At 44.1% G+C, this 20032-nt stretch overlaps 2 pseudogenes across 1 annotated transcript; both read left to right on the top strand.

The window, feature by feature from the left end:
* The first annotated feature begins 609 nt into the window (after positions 1 to 609).
* On the top strand, positions 610 to 19136 carry LOC146977774 (uncharacterized; annotated as a pseudogene). The gene is made up of 8 exons (XR_015037298.1): positions 610 to 830; positions 7994 to 8418; positions 15668 to 15885; positions 15989 to 16994; positions 17298 to 17367; positions 17909 to 18086; positions 18211 to 18377; positions 18481 to 19136. The product of XR_015037298.1 is annotated as an uncharacterized LOC146977774 (transcript).
* Positions 19137 to 19612: 476 nt separating this feature from the next.
* Positions 19613 to 20032, top strand: part of LOC146977775 (uncharacterized) — a 4250-nt pseudogene continuing 3830 nt past the window's right edge.

The raw sequence follows: 20032 nt of genomic DNA on the forward strand, positions 1-20032 counted from the left end.
GTTCTTTGTTTTGTAGCCTATTTTTTTTACTACATGTAGGCCTATTTCTTGACTTGTCAAAAAAAAAAAAAAAGAGACCGGTGGCTCTATGCACGGTTCGGCTCGCCTCCCAGGAACAACAAAGAGTTTGAGTAAAATGTCTGAGGTCGAGTTTCTGAGAGGATTCGTTACTGAGAGTCTCACCGCCGTCTGACTTTTCAATAAAGTTTGCTTAAAAAAAAAAGTCTCCCAGCCCACGGGAAAGCGAGGCATTAAACATTAAACATAAAAAAATGTTTTTACAGTCTATGCATTAAACCCTTGTCTATCGCTTGTCCGCTGTCTTGTTTTAGTTTGATCAGAGACGTTCTAATATTGCCTAGAAGGGCTTTGGTTTGATTCACTTATCTGCTGACAAAGCGCTATATTAAAACAAAAAACAAAAAAACTCGGTTGTTGCGCCCCCCGGCCATTCCCCCCATGGATGTATTGATTCCCCCCAGCCCCATCTTTTACCGGAAGTGACGTTTGTGGGCTGGGCGCTCTCTCGGTTGCCGACTGGTGGATCTGTGCACGTGACGTGCCCAAACGGGAAGAGAGTCCAGCAGCAGGAAACGGTTCGGGTCAGTCTCCTCCAGGAACAACGAAGAGTTTGAGTAAAATGTCTGAGGTCGAGTTTCTGAGAGGATTCGTTACCGAGAGACTCACCGCCGTCTCCCAGGAAATCTTAGCGGCCGTGGACAGAGTCGTAGCCGGCTACGAGGCGGAGGCTTCGGGCTTCAGACAGGAGATCGAGCGGCAGAGGAACCTGCTGGATGTTCTCCTGCAGCCTCGAGTCCGAAACAAAACCGGTTGGTGATTCACTTTTAAATCCATGGACCTCAAAGTTGTGGTTTGTACCCAGCAAGCATTTTTGGTTGAAAAGACGTTTAAAAGACCGGTGAAAATTGGTTCAAAAGTGAAAGTGTGCAGACATACCTAGGCTATATCAGTGTTTCCCCTAGCCGTTTTGTCTTGGGGGGGGGTCTCTCGCGCGCTCTGTTAAATAAACACAAATAGGCTACAAACGCACACACATTGGCCTCTAGTATTTGGTAATCGCGGTGTTTTATTTTGAAAATTGACCGGATTCTCTCGTGTTTATTTGTTTGACTTCCTGCCCGGCTTGACGCGATCGCTCGCAGCTCGGGCACAAAATAGACCAGACGCCAAAACGATCCCTGCACGCCGCGGTGCATCTGGTGTGAACAACACAGCTGCGTGGGCCCTGCGGCTCTCGGCTATTCGCGGTTATTCGCGGCGCTTCCTCGTCCGGTGTGTACCCGGCGTGCGATATTTTTCCCCCCAGGATGGTAGGGGAAGGCCCTGCCCTTTTCGCCCCTGATTGGCTAGATGAGCTCTCCTCCGAATGGTTGTTTGATTTGGCCGTGAAACATCAGGTGCGTTCGAGATGAGCCAGGCGTGCGCAGAATCGATCGCCGGTGACCAGCGCACAATGCATGCCGGTTAGATTTGTGTCCGACTTGATCCCGACTTGCTCTGACGTCATGCACGCGCCTGCAACGATAACCTCACGAGATCAAGGCGGCCGCAGTTTTTAGAGCCAGGCGCCGCAGTTGCTCTCCACCGACTGCAACCGCCTGCAAGCCTCAGGGCATGATGGGAAACGCACCGGATCACGAGCTGATTGGCTCTTAGTTAGGACTGCAAACACTACGTGTTGTTGTATAATGCTAGATTATATGAATTTCATGTTGTAGGCCTATACTGCTTAAAAAAATATTCACACTGAATCAAACTTATATCCTGGGAAATATATTGGTTATTTATTGGACAATTGCAGTACAGCATAAGAAATATATACTTTGGTGACTTCCTGTTTGTATTGACGGCGGCTGGAAACTGTCCGACTTGACTGCAGCTTTCTGTCACCACCCCCTGCTGCTGCCGCCTGCTCTCGCCGACCGTCCAGGCGAGGCGCAGTTCATCTCGAACGAGCCTATCATCTTACAACAGTACTGCAAGTAAAGTGAAATATGCCGTTGTTAGTAACGCCTTGGCATAGCAGTTTGCGTTTTCTACCTGCGGTGCGACAGACTCGAGTTCGATTCTCGCTGGTTTCACATTCCGATAATTTTTTTTAAATGTATTTATATTCCAGGTTTACATTTTGAGTTTGAGTGAGAAGTGCAATTGTGCCATTGGTTAGGTTTAGGCAATGAAGAAAGTGTTGTGTTATGTCTTATGTCGGGCGATAACAATGACGAGACGGAGAGCAGAGTACATCCAACTTGTGTTTACTTCTTAACTTAAGTGTGCATCACATAAACAGGTCCGGGTGCAACCTCAACCAAGCGTGGCTAGATCCCTTACAGAACACCTCCCCCTTTAAGTAAGAACTCTCATCTCTTTAACTCTTTTAAATGGTACTGACTCTTACAGTATTCTCTAATCTGAACACAGTATTTATGAACGTTTATAAAACACGGTTTTTTCTCTTTTCCTTTCACACAGTCACTTACAACTCCAGGCATATTGGAGGGCGTGACACTCTGCCTGAGAGAGTGACATATGGTGTGTTAGTGCTATCGGTAGTTGTGTGTCTGATTGTGTCTCTGATGACAGGAGTGAGCGCGTCAGTGTTGTCTGGCTCTGTGTTTTTGTTAAGTGTATCAGGTGGTGGCTGTTGGGATTGAGGGTGTTGTATTGTGCGCATGTGTGTGCGATTTCTTCTGAGCTGTCCATCATCAGTGTGTATTATACATAATACGTGTATGACCTGGGTGTTGTTGCATGTTGTATGACAGTCCCTTCTTTCTTCTCTCTTGGGAGCCACACATTTTGACCAGGTCGTAGCAGGTGCAAAGGACGCGTTCTGTGGCGTAAGTTGTAACGCTGTTGTTGTTTCCTCTTTGCCTGCTTCTCTGACTTCCTGAAACTTCTGACGTTAGGCCAACGAGGCCGTAGAGATGTTGGGAGCTGTGGTATGGTGGAGCGAATCTGTCTTCCCATGAGAAGTTGTGCAGGAAAGTAGCCGCTTTCCAGAGGTGTGGCGCGGTACGACAACAAAGCCTTTACTTTCACCTCCTCCTTTCCACAGTCCTTTGACCATAGCCACAGCATGCTCGGCCTCCTCATTTGCCTGAGGATACCGCGGGCTACTGGTAATGTGGGTGAACCCATAAAGTGGCAAGTTGCACCTTTTGGTCGGCTTATTATTTGCAGGTTTTTAAAAAAAAATCTTATAACATCACTGCGACATGCGACTCTCAGTGCTTGTGGAGTTGTGTAGTTAGAGCTGTGTCTCCCTCCTATTTCCCAGGTAGGAGGGGGACAATAGCCCACCCAGGGCTGGGTGATAAAACGGTATAAATTGTGAAATAACTTTTCCTCGATAGAAATATGAGACGTGGTCGATAGGTTTCATGTGTGGCTAGAATAGAGCCAGTCAACACGTGCGTTTGTTTGGGTTGCTGCAGACATGCACATCAGCAGGACACCGGTGGTAAATTAAAAAAAAAAAGAGAGAGAGAGAGAATGAGTGTTGTCTTGAAAGAAAAAGTAAAGGAGAACTCGGATAAGTGACTGAAAAGACACTTGGTGTGCAATGGGGACAACAGGGGTAGTTGTAGCTTTGGGGGGGGGGGGGGGGGTTGCATTGATCCCCTCTTTGACTTCGATGCTCGAGACCATGACGTAATTCGACGAAATCGTGACACCCCTAGCGATTACAAACCACAGCGCGCTTTCCAACACTTTTTTTTCCACACATATTTTAATTTTATTTTTTTCAGAGCACTTCGTACGCTAACGTCAGACACACGCTCATCCACACTGACTGACAATGACGTCATGATGTAGGTAGATCCTTTGGTCCGCTGGCATAACAGCAGTGTGAAAGCGAACTTTACTGGACTATATAAAAAAATTAAGTCCGGACCTTGTTCCAGACTATTAGGTATGAAATCCAGTATAGTCCTCTTGTTGCTCTGTTCTCTGCTCTGGAAGCAGAACTGTGTGAGCTTTTAGGAGCAGTTCCTCTTTAACTTCTTCCATTGTAACAAATGTGCTTTTAAATCTGTAGGTGCAGATGTTCAGTGCCATCTTAATATTGTGCTCATCATATCTCTTTTCAAAGTCTTCTCTACATTTCTCCATTTCCAGTGCCAGTGGACTGTCACCTTCCTCATCTGTCAGACAGGCTTTAATTTTCCACAGGAGTGGCAGGACTGATGAGAGAGTCATTTCTTTCTCTCCACTTGTGGTAGCTTTAAAGATTTTTGTTTTTCCTTCAGCTGCCTTGAGATTTTATGAGATTTTGAGAAGCCTGACACTGTCTTACGTAGTGGGGACAGACAGCTCGCCACGCGATCAATTTCTATGGCCTTTTTGACTGCAAAATGCGAATTGTGGCCAAAACAGGGAATCGAGAGATGATTGGAAAATGCCTTGCAGTTGTTGGTTGCATTGTCTGTTGTGATTCCAGACATTTTTGCCATATCAAGGCCCCAGGAGTCAGGAGTACATCTTCCAGGACCTCTTTCAGAGTGTCTGCTGTGTGCTCAGACTGCAAAGCAGAGCATCCTATGCACCAGGACTGCATTTCCCAGGATGCTGTAATGAACTGCAGAGTTGCAGCCATGTAGGAACTCGCAGCTTTGCTTGTCCAGATGTCTGTAGAGCAGGAGAAGAATGGTTTGTCTGCCAGCTGTGCACTAATTATTGACCTTGTCTCTTCATATATTTTTGGAATTTCGTTGTACATGAAGAAATTCCTTGAGGGGAGGTCATATTGTTTGTCCAGCTGCTGAATAATGTACTGCTGTATGGCACTTGGTCCATGCAGATGTATTCGGCAACTGCTCTGTTCAGCCTTTTAGCATCTTTTGAGTCTTTTGCATATTTTGTATCCTGCTCAAAAACAGCCTGAAGAATAGGTTCCCTCTGAGTGGGGGGGCAGGGCGGGCACTGGGTGAGATCACTCTATCCGGGCCAGAAGCACCAGACCTCTGCAGTGAAAAATAAAAGATATACATAACCTAAAAATATTTTAAATAAAATATTTTATTTTAAATAAATATTTTCATTAGATCATGCATGAATTTTACAGCTCTGGAACAAAAATTAAGGGATCACTTCAGATTTATTGTAAATCAGCATGTCTACATGGCAAAAACGTTAAAAATCACTGTGAAAACATAATATAATATAAATAAACCAGCTCTATTTTTTTCTTCCAGAGCTACTTTTGTTAAGAGAGAAGGCTTGCTTTTAGCACTGAATGTGACTTTTTTCATGATTACCTGATTACCTGTCATTCCCTTTACTCAGTGTGCAGGTCTGGGTGCTTGTCCTTTAGGTGTTTGGCTAAGTTGGAGGTGTTTCCGCCCTTAGCCATCCATGTTTTAAAACACTGTTTACACAGTGGTGCATCAGCGTTAATTGCCCCCAAGCTCCGGCTTGCTCCACGTCCTCTCAGCTGTAGTGACAACGCGGCGTTGTTGCGCTGTTATGCTGTTGCGGGCGCTGCCGGCGGTGCTGCAAGTACCGGTCCCATCCAAATGCAGTATAGTACCGTTTTAAATGCCTCAGTACCCGGGACCAAATTTGTACCGGTATACCGAACAACCCTAGCGTTAACTTGACAATCCCGGTCAGACAGGAAGATCTGGTCCCCATGTTATTATTTGGCAGACTCAAGAAATACTGGCTAGTCATTTCTTATCGTACATTCACAGGCTACCTAGCTACCTAATGCTGTCACTAGCCATGTTTCCATCCAAAGTGATTCGAATTACTGGGAAATGCGCATTAAAAGAAATTCGAATCGTGTGTGTTTCCATCTATGGACTTTGCACCCCGCCCCCCCCCTGATGTTTAGACTGTTGAAACAGCAGGGCTGCCCAATTTTGGGCCCACGAGCCGATTATTTTTGGCCTGCTGCCCACGCTCGAATTATACATTTTTTAAATTTCTATAATTTTCCCACCGTGATGTATGTTGCATGTATAACTCTGACCACTAGGTGGAGTCTGTCACCAGTGTTGTTATTAACGTGCTGGGAGTGTTCATAGAAGAAGAGACAGGAAGTAAACACACAAGTTATTTTGACTGTGTCCAGCCCAGAGCTACGAGCTCCAAAGAGATTTAGCACAGAGAGGTGGCGGCAACGGTAGCAGCAACGGCGACGGGGCTGTTGCCCCCATCGTCATCATTGCCGGTAACGTTACCCTTGCCGCCATTGGTACCGTGCCGAACTTTCTCCAGAGTTCCGGCGGGCTCTGGAGGGGAGGCTGGCTGGCCTTGCAGCCCAGCACATGGCGCTACGTGTGGGTGAGAGGAGCAGGGGGACTGGGCATTAGCAACGGCAACAAATTCACAGGCTACTTCTTTTCTGGGGACGGCACAGATGCTTTGTTTTAACAGCAGGGCTCCAGACTATTATTTTTCACTATGAGCACAATGGCACCGAACTTAAAATTTCAGGAGAGCAAGCATGAAATTTAGGGGCACACACTTGTAAATTGACTTAAATTAATAGTGTTATTTAAAAATTACTTTGTATGAGTGTTTATTTTGCACAATTATATTCAATCATATTTAATTTTAATATTTACAGGGATGCAAACAGCGCGCCGAAAAGCGAAACTCGCTTTTTTCATGACCAATTAGGTGACTTGTGTGAATCGTTCAGATCCGAAGAGTTTTTGTTTTGAGGGGGGGGGGGGGGTCTCAGCGTCTCAGCTGGGGTCAGTAAAATGTTTTTCTAACAGGCTGACAGTGACAATCACGTGAAACTGAGGCGAACTCATTCATGGTTGTCTCTGATTATACTGATAACAGTCGACCTCCGATGTAGACGCGCGACGTGCGCGCTCGTGAAAGCGGCGCGTAGCCGCGTGCAGTCGGTGCGACGGCGACGCCGTTTTTTCCCCCCGTGCATGTGGAGCTGTGCGCCGCGGACATGCACGGTTCCCTACGTTGCTGTGTCAGGCAGGTGTCTCCCACGGAGCTCTGCCCCGTTTCAGAGGTGCAGGAAGCCCTAAGTGGAAAGACGTCGCCTGTATAGCACCATGCTGACTTAATAAAGTTTCTAAAAAAAAAAAAAAAAAGTCACCTCCGCGATGTAGAATGTGTTCAATTAAAGTGAAACTAACACATTATATAGGCCTATATGTCCATTACACACTGAATGAAACATCCCATGTCTTTATTTATTCTGTTTATTTTAATAGTAATAATTATGACTAACTATTCAGTGAAGACCTAAAAATCAGTATCTCCAAAATTGAATTATTGCAAAGGATTTTTTTTTTTAAAGCAACTGGAACTACTGGAAATTGACTTTTCCGTGATATTGTAATGTAATTATTTGTTAATGGTGACCCCCCCCCCCCCCCGCCAGACAATTCCTCTCTTTTTTGGTCCTGACCCGTTTGCATCCCTGTATTTAGTTTCAGCCCGTGACCCTCCACCCCGAATTATTTTTTGGCCCTTCACTGAGAAGAATTTGGGCACCCCTGGTCTATAGCCTGTTTTATACAAACATCTGCACAGGAGTGATTAATCTGTCCATGAGGTACCTCCTCCTGGTGGGGGGTTAACAGATGTTACGTTGATTAATTTTTTTATTGTCATTCATACCAAGGTATAAACAATATTCAAATTGCAAACCTCCATGTGGTTTAAAACATCAGTGAAGATTAAAAAAAATAAAAATTAAGACACACAAGCAACAAGTCAAAGTGTTCGCTGTCACAAAAGACACAGAAGAGAAGACAAACACAAACCACCACGGGGAAAGCAAAGCCGCTGCATGCGTCTGCGCCGCCATCCACTCAAATCTAAAAGTAGCTCCGAGACTCCTGACCAATCAGAGGCTCATAGCAGGAGCAAAATTCCTTGATCTCAGACTAGCGTCCACTGAGACGGTCACTGGGGTTCATAGAGACAGCAGTTATGAGTGACAGTTTGAAGACACTATTGTTCATGATGTGTTTCATTGTTTCTGCAGGTGATCAGCACCTGTTGAAGATTGAAGCAGAGGATCCTCCTGAGTTGACCTCTAGTCTGGATCAGGAGAACCCAGAGAGTCTACATGTTAAAGAAGAAAAAGAGGAACTATTGACCACTCCAGAGTTCCCCCTCACTTCTGTTCATGTAAAGAGTGAAGATGAGGAGGAGAAACCTCAGTCCCTACAACTTCATCAAAGACAAACTGAGGCAGAGCCTCCATCCAGCAGCTCAGCTGAACAGATAGAGGCCGATGGAGACGACTGTGGAGGATCTGAACCAGCCAGGAAATCAGATCAACATGAAGATCTTCAACCAGATACAGATGATGAGGTCTCAGAGTCGATCTCTGAGACTGAAGACAGTGATGATTACTGGAGAGAAACCAGAGCACCTGAGTCCGGTTTGAACAGTGGAGTTGCTCATGTAAGTGATGAAGAATGTAACACTGGTAAGAAGTCTCATTGTAAAAAGTCTCACCGCTGCTCAGAGTGTGGGAAAACATTTAGCAAAACCTCAGCTTTGAAGAAACACATGAGGATCCATACAGGAGAGAAACCATTTGACTGTGCTACCTGTGGTAAACAATTTAGTCGAAGAGCTCATCTTAAAGAACACACAAGGATCCATACAGGAGAGAAACCATTTGACTGTGCTACCTGTGGTAAACAATTTGGTCAAAGAAGTTATCTCAAAAACCACATGAGGATCCATACAGGAGAGAAACCATTTGCCTGTGCTACCTGTGGTAAACAATTCAGTCGAAGAGGGAGTCTTAAAGACCACATGAGGATCCATACAGGAGAGAAACCATTTGACTGTGCTACCTGTAGGAAACGTTTTTCACATCGAGCGTGTTTAAATAAGCACTTGAGACTCCACACACAGGAAGAAACCATTTAGTTATGCTATTTGTGGGAAAGGATGTATCACATTGAGGCACATGAAGTCCATACAAAAGTTAAACCTTTTTCTTGTAGTGTGTGTGGAGTACATGTAAGGCAGTAGGTAGTCTTAAAGCCCCAGTATGTAACTTATTTGGCTTTTTATTAGCAAAATTCAAGTATTGCTTTCATACGTATTTCACTGAAGTCGAATCACACCCGCATACAAATGAAAGCTTTCTTGTACCTTAGAATGAGTTGTTACAAGTTGTTACAAATATACAAGGGGGGGTGCACCGAACCGCGGCCGCCATGTTGCATCGCCATTTTTTTCGTTGAGTGCCAGCGTGACTGTAGGTGACCACAGAAACTCACCGGAGCTGTCGGCTCGGGGAGAAAGTTTTCCAGGTAGCGCCTGTTAAAACTGTCACCACTGTGTAGTGTGAGGAAGGACGGAGACACTGATGTTGCATTCAGGTGCAGTCAGACACCTGAATGACGCCGTCGGCAAACCAACCAGATGTCATTTTACTCAACGAGAGAAAGACGGTAAAACGTGGGTCAGGTAAACAATACGACATCACCATGACCATGACGTCTGTTGTCTGTCTGAGGTCTGCCCGATTTCACGTGAACGCAACATCAAGAATACGTTCCGATATGCAACCGCACCGCTAGATGGGGGTAATTCCTATATACTGGGGCTTTAAGACACCTTAAAACATTAGTTTTAACCCATTTTCTCATTTTTATATGATAAATCACTTGCTCCCAGCTTTTATTGTGTACACGTTTTAAAATATGGACTAAAGCTTTTAGTCATCGGGCTTGTGGTTGACTCATATTACACCGGAGAAGTGAAGTGAACACAGAAGTCGTGACGCCGAACCGCATTAGCGAGGCGCCAATTTTTAAAAAACCTTTTAACTGTGTGGGATCTGCAAACAACGGGTGAAGTGGACTGTCTGCCCAGGAGTGGGGAAGGTCTCCCTGGACATTTCGGCACCAGGGCCGAAATCCTACTCACCTCACTGCTGTTGTAGCACTGTGTTCCGGGGTGACTGATACCCAGCACAGGCTGCAGGTATGATGGCAGTGTGCGAGTCCTGTCTCCCCACCCTCTCAAAACTGAGGGAGAGCGTCTCTGGCCTGAAGACTGACCTCAAGGAGAGGGACAAAATCCTCATGGATTTCTCCACCGTCGCCACGACCCAGTCCAAGCTCATTGCCCACCTGAAAGCATGACCGAAGCATGACGACCACGGACAACACCACCCTGCCATGGACCGGCTCCATCACCACTGGGTCTCCGGCACCAGCACTCGCCGAGTCCCGCTGGCACCACCAGGGAGCCAAGCCCAAGGACCTTCTGCCGCCCTGAAGCCTGCGTCACGGAGGTTGAGAACTCCGCCTGGAGGCCGGCATCAATGACATCAAAAACCAACAGTCGGAGGTCCTCAAGCAGGACTTCAGGTCCATGGTGGACTAGCCTGCTTCCCCCGCCGCGCTATGGTGACGTCACAACCAGTCGCCTTCACCAGCTGCACCTGTGGCTTAAGGGATACTGCCTGGGAAAAAGTATTCCATATGTGGACAATTTTATGGCTTGACGCAAGGACACTTGGTCGAGTTTTCTCCAAAGTAAAGCCCACAACCTGCCTTTTAGATCCAATTCCCACACCGTTTTTTAAACACTCTGTGGATTCTTTGAGGAACAGCTATATGGTGAATTGCTCTCTTCAGACGGGCGTCTTCCCCACCTCCTCTAAAACGGCGGTGGTGAAGCCCCTTCTGAAGAAGAGCAATCTAGATCCCAATATTTTTAATAACTACTGACCTGTATCCAACTTACCATTTTTAAAGGGACAACGAGGAGTTTCTATTCGGTTATAAAAAAGTCTCACGTTAATGTGGATGAATCTCCGCTACCCACACTTGTTAATGGGCCCATTTTCGATAAATATATCGTTCTGTCTCTATCGTTATTTTGTTATTATTAGTGGTGGCGGAAATGCTGGTTGAGCCGACCAGCGTTTCCTTACTTTAGGTTTTGTGGCGTAACGCAGCTGAATCGCCGTTTATGGTCAGGACTATGACGGTAACTGAACCTCTTTGAACCTCTGACTTTAATTATTGATGAATGAAAACATGAATCCGTCTTGCGCCGGTCAAAGAATTTTACGGTGCGCGCGGAGGCTCATAAATGTAGTGTGAAAACGCTTCGCTTTTCCAAAACCCCTCGTTGTCCCTTTAAGTAAAATTTTTAGAAATAGACTGAGGAACTTGGTCGGCCTCTCTGGTACTGTTCTCAACTGATTCGTCTCTTAACTTACCGATCGAAATTTCTTTGTAAGTATGGATACGTGTTCCTCAGGAACCCATAAAATAAAGTGTGGGGTTCCCCAAGGGTCAATTTTAGGTCCAACTCTTTTTAACCTGTACATGCTTCCCCTTGGGGACGTCATCAGGAGGCACGGCATCAGCTTACCATAGCTATGCTGATGATACGCATCTGTACATCGCCATGTCCCCTGATGACACAGGGCCAATTGATGCCCTTTTTAACTGCATTTTAGATATTAAATCATGGATGGCAGCGAATTTCCTACAGCTCAACCAGGAAATAACTGAGGTTTTAGTCATTGGTCCTGTAGGCCAGAGAGAGAAACTTTTACCAAAGTTACAGGGTTTTAAACCATCACAATCTGTAAAAACTCTGGGTGTGATTTTTGACTCTGAGCTCAGTTTTATTCCACACATCAAAAACGTAACTCAGGGTTGCCAACTCTCACGCATCTGGCGTGTGTCACACGCTTTTAGGTCCTGTCTCACGCTCTCACGCCACTCAAACAATTCTCACGCCAAAATCAAGCGATTTGGCAAAAAAAAAAAAAAAAGAATTTAAAGCAAGCTTTGGCACTCATCAATAGGCTCTCTGATTGGTGTGCGCGATGCTTATCCGCGTGTCGATTGGACGGCTGCTCAAGCCTGTGATCACAGCACAGTAGGACGGGGAGTTGTCGAACTGACGCCTGCGGTCGGGCTGGTTGGGCCAGTCCGTTGAAAACTATAAAATCAAGATGCAGACTGGGTAGCACAAAAGTACAGCCAGGCAGCTCAGTCCAGAGAGCAGAGGAGAGAGAGACAGCGCAGCAACAGGTGTGTGTGTGTGTGTGTGTGTGTACGTCTGTGTGTACGTGTGTGCGCAACTGCGCATGCATGCACGTGTGCCATACCTGCAAACTCCGAATGGGTATGTAGAATGTTTATTACAGAAGAGAAACACACATTTCAGGACCTGACTTGTATCATCAGGCTGTAGTAGAAGACTGAAAATCACAGGATATGTCTTTTCTGTCCTTTCATATATTAATAGGGTCAATAGGCTGGTCCAGGCCAAAAGCCACAGCTCCCCACTAGACCAGTTTCATACACTCCAGCCATACAATGATAGGAACCACAGATCTGCTTTTTTCCCTCTTATCTGAAGCAAATGTTGTGTTTTCCCTTTATTTTCTTCTCAGAGTACACCAGAATGCTTCAAATACATGTTAAAATCACAATTTTTTCCTGGGGGGGTGCCCCCAGACCCCCCTAGAGGGATATATTTTGTCACCTATTACACCTCTAGCCTACTCAGTTTGCAGGTATAATGTGTGTGTGTGTGTGTGTGTGTGTGTGTGTGTGTGTGTGAGAAAGAGAGAGAGAGAGACAGAGAGAAAAACTACAATAAACATAACTATTATTATTATTATTATAGACAGCCCCCCCCCTCCGCTAACAGACCAACAGAATCTCACTCCAGCCCAGGACCAAAAGTTGGCAACCCTGCGTAACTAAGATAGGTTTTTACCATCTTAAGAACATAGACAGAGTCCACCCGTTTCTCTCCCCGGCCAGCACGGAGGTGCTGATGCATGCTTTTATCTCTTGTTGTTTAGATTATTGTAATACCCTTCTACAAACAAAGATCCTTGACTTCTACGAGGATAGTGATGAATCATCTGTGGCAATCCACTATCAGATTACAAGCAAACTGAAAGAAAAGGGCCTGAGCCGTCAACTATGGAAGAAACAACTTAGTGTTCCAGAAGCTGAAAGGCAGACAACAGAGACATATTGAAGGCAAACTGCGTGGCCCACATTGTCCATAACAGTGCAAAATATGCTGAAGATAAAATGAACATTGACATTGAGTGTGTGGTGAATAAGATCTTCGGACACCAGTCATCTGCAAAACGCACTGACGAATTGAAATCAGTGTTTGCATTTGTAGAAGAAGAATATCAGGCTGTGCGGAGACATGTGCCGACAAGATGGCTTAGCCTGTGGCCCGCAGTGAAGAGACTCCATGACAGCTGGGCGGCTCTCAAGAGCTACATTCTCTCTTTGGGGGAGGACAACTGCCCAATGTCACTATGGCGGCTCTTCAAGGATGATGATGAAAGGGGAAACCTCTAGAGCTGCAGGTAATTAATTGTATTGCTTTTAATTTTAATTGTATAACTTTTTTATTGTACTTTATGTTTGAAACAAATCAAGTACCTACAAAAACATAGGGATAGTGGAAACATGGTGATAATGCAAACAGTATCAGTATAGCGTGGCATTGACTGTCCTTACTGCTTTTAGGCTTACCTGGCATTCCTCAGCAACGTGCTGAAGATTTTCCATGACCATTGTGCTACTGCTGCTGGACAGAGAGGACAGGACCATCTGTGAGCTTTATGTGATGATGTTCTGCTTGAAGACAAAGCTTCAGCAACGGCGGATGGATGGTTTCTATGGGATGGAGACGGATGTTATCCTCCAACATTTTTCAGACATACAGGCGGCAGTGGTCAAAGAGGATATGTCCAACTTCTATCTGGTGTCTCAACTACCTGGAGAAGCGATACGACTTCAGTGACAGCAACTTCCAGAAAAAAGTGGCCAGCTTGGCCCTGCTCAAGAGCCAATTCACTGCGAAGCTGTTAGAGGCCCTGCAGCTAAGGAAGAAGCTGGACATGGATGCACTTTATGACAAGCACAGTGTGGTTCTGCCACGCCAACAGGCCATCATAGAGTCAGCCACTCCTGTTGTGGAGAAGTGGTCCACCCATCAGACTGCTCATTGCTATGTGCAGGTCTTGTCGCCTGTCAATCAAAGTCATGAGGGTCTCTGATTGGGCAAATGTTAATCCTACACCCAGCTGGTCCTCTCCTCCCAGCATCACCAAGTAAGCAGTAGAAGTTGCCACAAAAAGTGTGTTTTTACTGCTCCAAGTTTTGATGTAATAATGAAAATAATAATAAAAGACAATATATGAACTATTTCAAAGGTCCTTAATTTGATTTACTTAATTTAAACGGTGTTCAATTTTCTTCATCCAAAAAGACACACCAAAAAACATCCAAATACCTCCATAGTGCTCGTCTGTAATGTCCCTCTTGTATTGAAGCCCCGACATGAGAAATAGTTCCGAAAAAAAATTAAATTAGTCTATATTTTAAGCTTGTTTGTAGCGGAAGCTCCCAGTGTCTCAGTTGACTGCTCTGCCTGTGTCAGTGCAAATCTTGCGCGATTTGCACTGACACCCAGTTCACGGCTCCACTGGTGTCAACGCATTCCTCCTGACAAAAGAAAAAAACTGTCTCAGAGCTGATCGACACAGAATGGAAATGGGACCTCGCCTTTCTAACAGATGTGACAGAAATTTTAAATGGCCTCAATTTTCCTGCTCCAAGGCAAGGGAAAATTAATGTACTCCCACATCAAAGCATTTGAGGTTAAACTGGCGCTGTTTGTTGGACAGTGCAAAAACCAGATTTCATCCTCTCAGCTGAGAAACCAGCGGTGCCGTTCCCAACCAAGAAGTGCAAGGACGCACTGGAAACGCTGAGGGTGGAGTTCAGTGTGTGGTTCTGTGAGCTTCATGTCCATGTTAAAGAAATTTGCATATTCCCGAACTCTTTTGCTGTCGACATAAACGACACCATGCCTTCTCTTCAATTTGAACTGGCTGAGTTGCAGAGCTGTGATGTGCTAAAAGACTTTTCAAAGTTACAATTAAGAGAAATAGTTTCTCTTATTTGTGCACCAACCATTTCAACTGGCCAAATAGCATACATAGTTCTTATTGATCAATATTGTACTTCAGAAAACAAGCATTTCCTGATAAACCATGGAACCCAAAGCACCATTATGCCAGCCACTATCCAGAGCTCATAATCCACTTCGAACCACTTATTCGTTTGTGGACATTGAGATTTGAGAACAAACACACTTACTTTAAACAATGTGCGAGAAAACTGCACAATTTTAAAAACTTGTGCTCAACTCTTGCTGAGAGGCATCAGCTCCTCCAGGCATATCTTACGGCTGGAGATCTCTTCCCACCAACTGTTGTTGTGGAAAACGCAGCTGCATTTTTTCCAAACGACTACAATGATGCCATCAGGTAATTGGTATCGAGCTATGATTTTGGCCCTGAAAATACTTTGATTGCTCATGAGGCAACTGTGAAAGGAACAAAATACAAGAAAAACATGCATGTCATCATAGATGAGAGTTCTAGGGGCCTTATGATTGGGAAGATCATTGTGATTCTTATCCACAATAATTCAGAGGTCTATTTTATCACTGAAAAATGTGAGGCCCTGCTTCTCCATGATTTAGGGGTTTATGGCTTCACGCCAATTCAGGGATGTTACTGTTGTGTTAACCAGGGACAATCTGGCTTGCCCATTACCAGAGTACATTTTCTGTGACTTGCCAATAATTGTTCCACACCATTCTTTCCTCTCCATAGAGAGCAATGGAGGAGACAACCTTGGAGGGGGAGCTGAAGGAAACCCTCTCTAGTGCATTGCCAACCGTCTCTGAAGCAGTCCAACAGCTTGTGATTGGCAAGCTGATAAACTCTGGTGTAGAGTCCAAAGATGACCTCAAATATATCAGGGTGGAGGAACATTGAAGACGTACTTCCTGTCATTCAACAGCGTAAACTTTTGGATGCATTCAAACTGGGTATGTTTGTTTACGTTCACAATATCAGTATTTCACTACATAATATACTAATGCATTGATTCATTAAAATCTATGGCCTAATATCTCATATTTGTTTTGTCAGTTTTAGAGACAGAGACAGTTACATTAGACCTCCAGTTCCTCCCCTCTTCCATCACTGCAAACAACAGCAACTCTACACCATTCTCCAGTCCATCCAGCTCATCTTTGCTGTCCTGCTTGGCATCTAGTGGAAATGAAGACAGCCAGCCCTCCTCCCACACAAATAAGTCATGGCCAGAATCCTTTCAGGTACCATGGGACCTCATGCCTGTGGAGATTCGTTCAGCCATCTCAGATGGTAAGAGGCCTTCACCTGCCGCACGACGACAGATGGTGAGAGTGCTAGCGGATGAGATGAGGAAGCATGAGCCAAACCTGACACGCTCACAGTGCCTCACAGTTTGCCGGAACCTTGCTCTCCAATACCCAAATAGTTTTGCCGATCAACTTGACAACGGTCAACTTCTGGATAGCGGATATACATCACTCCTAATTCAAGTAAAAAATCGGATCGAAAACCTGAACCGCACCAGCAGCTTTCGACCACACCGTTCATCTGGCCATGAACAAAGGAGAGGACCCACAGACATGTATGGCTGTTCCAGGTTTCAGCCCAGCCTCCCACCAGATGAGACTGAAAGACACAGTGGAGAGCAAACGTCAAAAAACTGGAAGCAATTTACAGTCGGGGTGGAATAAATGGGGCTGAGAGAGCAGAGGTTAAGCAGCTAATGGAAAAAACTTTCTATCTGCAGCGGTGCCACATAAATGCTCTACCAGCACCAAACATTGAGGATATAAGATCCAAGTGGCCATTCCTGCTCACCCAGAAAGGGCTTAGTTCTCACTTTGAGCTTCTCACTGATATCCCTCTGCTGCATACACTTGAGCTAGCCATGCAGGACTGTGGTAGAACCATTGTGGAATTCTTCAAGACTAAACCCACCAATGCAGGAGTCAAGGAAATTCTCTGTCTGGATGAAGATGTCGAGCCGTCCTTTTTTGTCACCCAGCTTCTGATGGCTCATTTCTCAGAGAACATCTCAGGACTAATTCTTCTTGCAAGTGTAGGTTTCCATTAAAAAATACATTGTGGGGAGGTGAGTGGCACAGTGGGTGGAGCGGCCGCCCCATGTGGAGGCTGCAGTCCTCACCGCGGGCGGTTCCGGTTTGAGTCCCAAGTCGGGCGGCCTTTTCCTGCATGTCATTCTCCTTCTCTCTGCCTCCCCCTTTCCTGTCTATCTCTACTGTGTGCTATCAAATAAAGGCAAAAAAGCCACAAAAAAAGTACTAAAAAAATACACTATATACTGTATGCCATGTCACAATTTATCAAGAGTAAACTTTGTATTTTGCTTTCTTTGTGCTAGGCATCTGCCACTGCAGCTGACATTGAGAGGACAATCTCCATTCCTGCTACTCCTCGACTGATACTGCTTGGTATGTTTACATCACTGAATAAGCAAGCAACAACATTCTCTGATTTCTTTTGTTATATGAATGCATTGTTTACATTTTTTTTTTTTACACTTTCTCTTGGTTGGAGTAATAGTCAATACATTTTCACATTTGCTTAAAAAAAATAAAATAAAAAAAAGTTGCATTTAGAGACATGTTTAGAATAATTAGCACAATTGGAGATACCTATTGTTTTATCAAAAGCACCTCTGACTGTAACGTGGGTATACTGTAGGACTATAAAAAACAAAGCTTATCCTTTTGACAAAATGCACACATTTATATCACAATTACTGTTTTGTAACAATAAAGATTGTGCTACTATTGATATTAGGGGCAGTTTAAAATGAGAGGCAGTAACTGTAACTAATTAATTATGAACAGAATGTAAAAGGATTTTTTTTCAATCCAGTACTACACATGAAATTCTATTTTGCAACTCAACACAAATCATTTCAAAAATGGACTTAAAATCTTTTAAAAAAAAAAAAATTGAACAGGAGAATTCTTCGTCAAGTTTCAGGTGAAACAGCAGGAAGCTGTATTCAGCGCTGGATGGTCAGCCTCGAGGGCCATGTCATATTGTGAGGGAATCCAACCCACCTTCTTGACAGGGCTTGCTGCCTTATTTTTCCACCTTTCTACATCTTCAATCTCCGATACCAAGAAGAGGCGTCATGCACTCTTGAATTCATCCAAAGGTTAGGCTTTCTTATCTTTTCAATGGCATGCTATTGTGAACTAAACATATGCTGCTTTTTATTTTGTTGTTAATGTAAGTGAGTTACACAACTTGATTTTTACACTTTCACTATTATTTTTCAGGCGATTCATTGGTATAAACCCTGAGCGAGGCACCAAGGCTGCACGGAGCAAAGTCTTGTCAAAAAAAACTGGCAAAGCCACAAGCAAGAAGTTGACAGCGTTCAATCCGCATGTATCCACTCTGCTGAGAAGACTCATGGATTTTCAGTGGGACTTCATTTAAAATGGTGTGATTATTCAATCCCATCACACACACACATAAAGACACCAGCTTGTTTTGTTGCTTTAATTCTCCCTCTCAATCACACCCTCTTTCTCTCTCCCATACAGGGTTGAATGTCTGAATCCTTGTTATTCTCACTGAGTTATTTGTGTCCTGTTTCTGAACATACACATACAACTGTTTGAATGTTTCATGCTGACATGTTTTGACTGTCTCAGGGGTTAGGTCAGGACTTTAGATATTTTTTCAGGGCTTGTGATACCTTTCTTTGGATTTTTATGTTCATAGACCACATTACAATATATAGCAGATTGCAAGAAGATGGTCACAAGGGGTTTGTGAATTTATGATTTATTAATTGCTCAACTGTCTGTAACTGCCAGTACTGCACAAAGAAAGCAGTTTGCCAGGTGCTATAATTTCTGAAATTTATCTTGTTATTATGAACCTGAATTGTTCATAATTCACAGAATGTTCTTTTCTTTTTACAAACACACAACCATGATTATGCAAAATGTTTACACTTTGTGGAACAGTCTCTTAGAGACTGCTTTACAGCAAATTATTTTAAGTTTCATTATCTGAATTGTTATGTTGTGGTCAGTTTCAAGTCAGTATACTTCTAAGTCTGAATACATTGTTCTTTTATTGCACTATTTTCAGCAAAAAACCTATGGGCTTTTTTTGTTTGTTTTCTTTTTTTATAAGGAAGGCGCTATCTGAATGTCGAGATTCTAGATTCGTGTCAAAGTGTTGTAGTTTAGATTTTCTGAAGACTGATCATGTATGTTTAAATATGTTTAAATAAATCAATTGACTGTTAAGTATTGTGAAAGTAGTCTTAAAAAACGATAGACACTGTATTTTTCAATAATGATACAAAATTGTAGATTTTAGTAACAGTAGAACTTCGTTAATTTTACAGTAGCATAATGGCAACCCTGCTGCCAGTTGTTTACTGTTTTTATACAGGAAAGTAGTAAAAAAAAAACAGTCTCATACTGTATTTTTCATTAACAGTACAAAGCTGTAAAAAAAATGTTAATTTTAGATAGAATAGTAATGGTCATTTTTATAAGCAACATGTTTCTTGAACAGTGATGTCACAGACAAAATGAGACTGCAGCATGTCATCTGCTAATGGGCTGCTTGTGGTTTTACCATAGACTGTAAAAAACATGGACGTATCATCCGCGACGTCACCCATTGGATTTGCGGAGTCGTTTTTGTGACTCAAATATGGCGGGCCTGAACAGCACCATGTTGGATTTACCGGCCGAGAACCCGCCCACTGGCCTTGAAGCAGCTGTTCACGGACCGCTCCGGACCTGTCACTCAACGTTTCCGCGCCCTAATTGGCGAGAATTTTATAATAGTAAAATGGTAGACTTAAAAAAAAAATTCACCCCCCTCAGAGTGTGTGCGGGGGTAGAAACTATCGGTTGAGACCAAAACATGTGATGGCACCATGCAGGCTTTGATTATGTTTATTGAGGATGTAAAATCGGCGATTTTAACATGGGGGTCTATGGAGACATGCTGCTTTCTGACACCAGCCCTCAGAGGAAGCCGAGGGGATTGCAGTTTTTGACGCGGAAGTGAGCTTCACTTCTCAGACTGACACTATCTGACTTTTCAATAAAGTTTGCTTTAAAAAAA

This window comes from Trachurus japonicus, chromosome 12, assembly GCF_045865225.1.
Source record: "Trachurus japonicus isolate A0001 chromosome 12, Traja_1.0".
Lineage (NCBI taxonomy): Eukaryota > Metazoa > Chordata > Actinopteri > Carangiformes > Carangidae > Trachurus > Trachurus japonicus.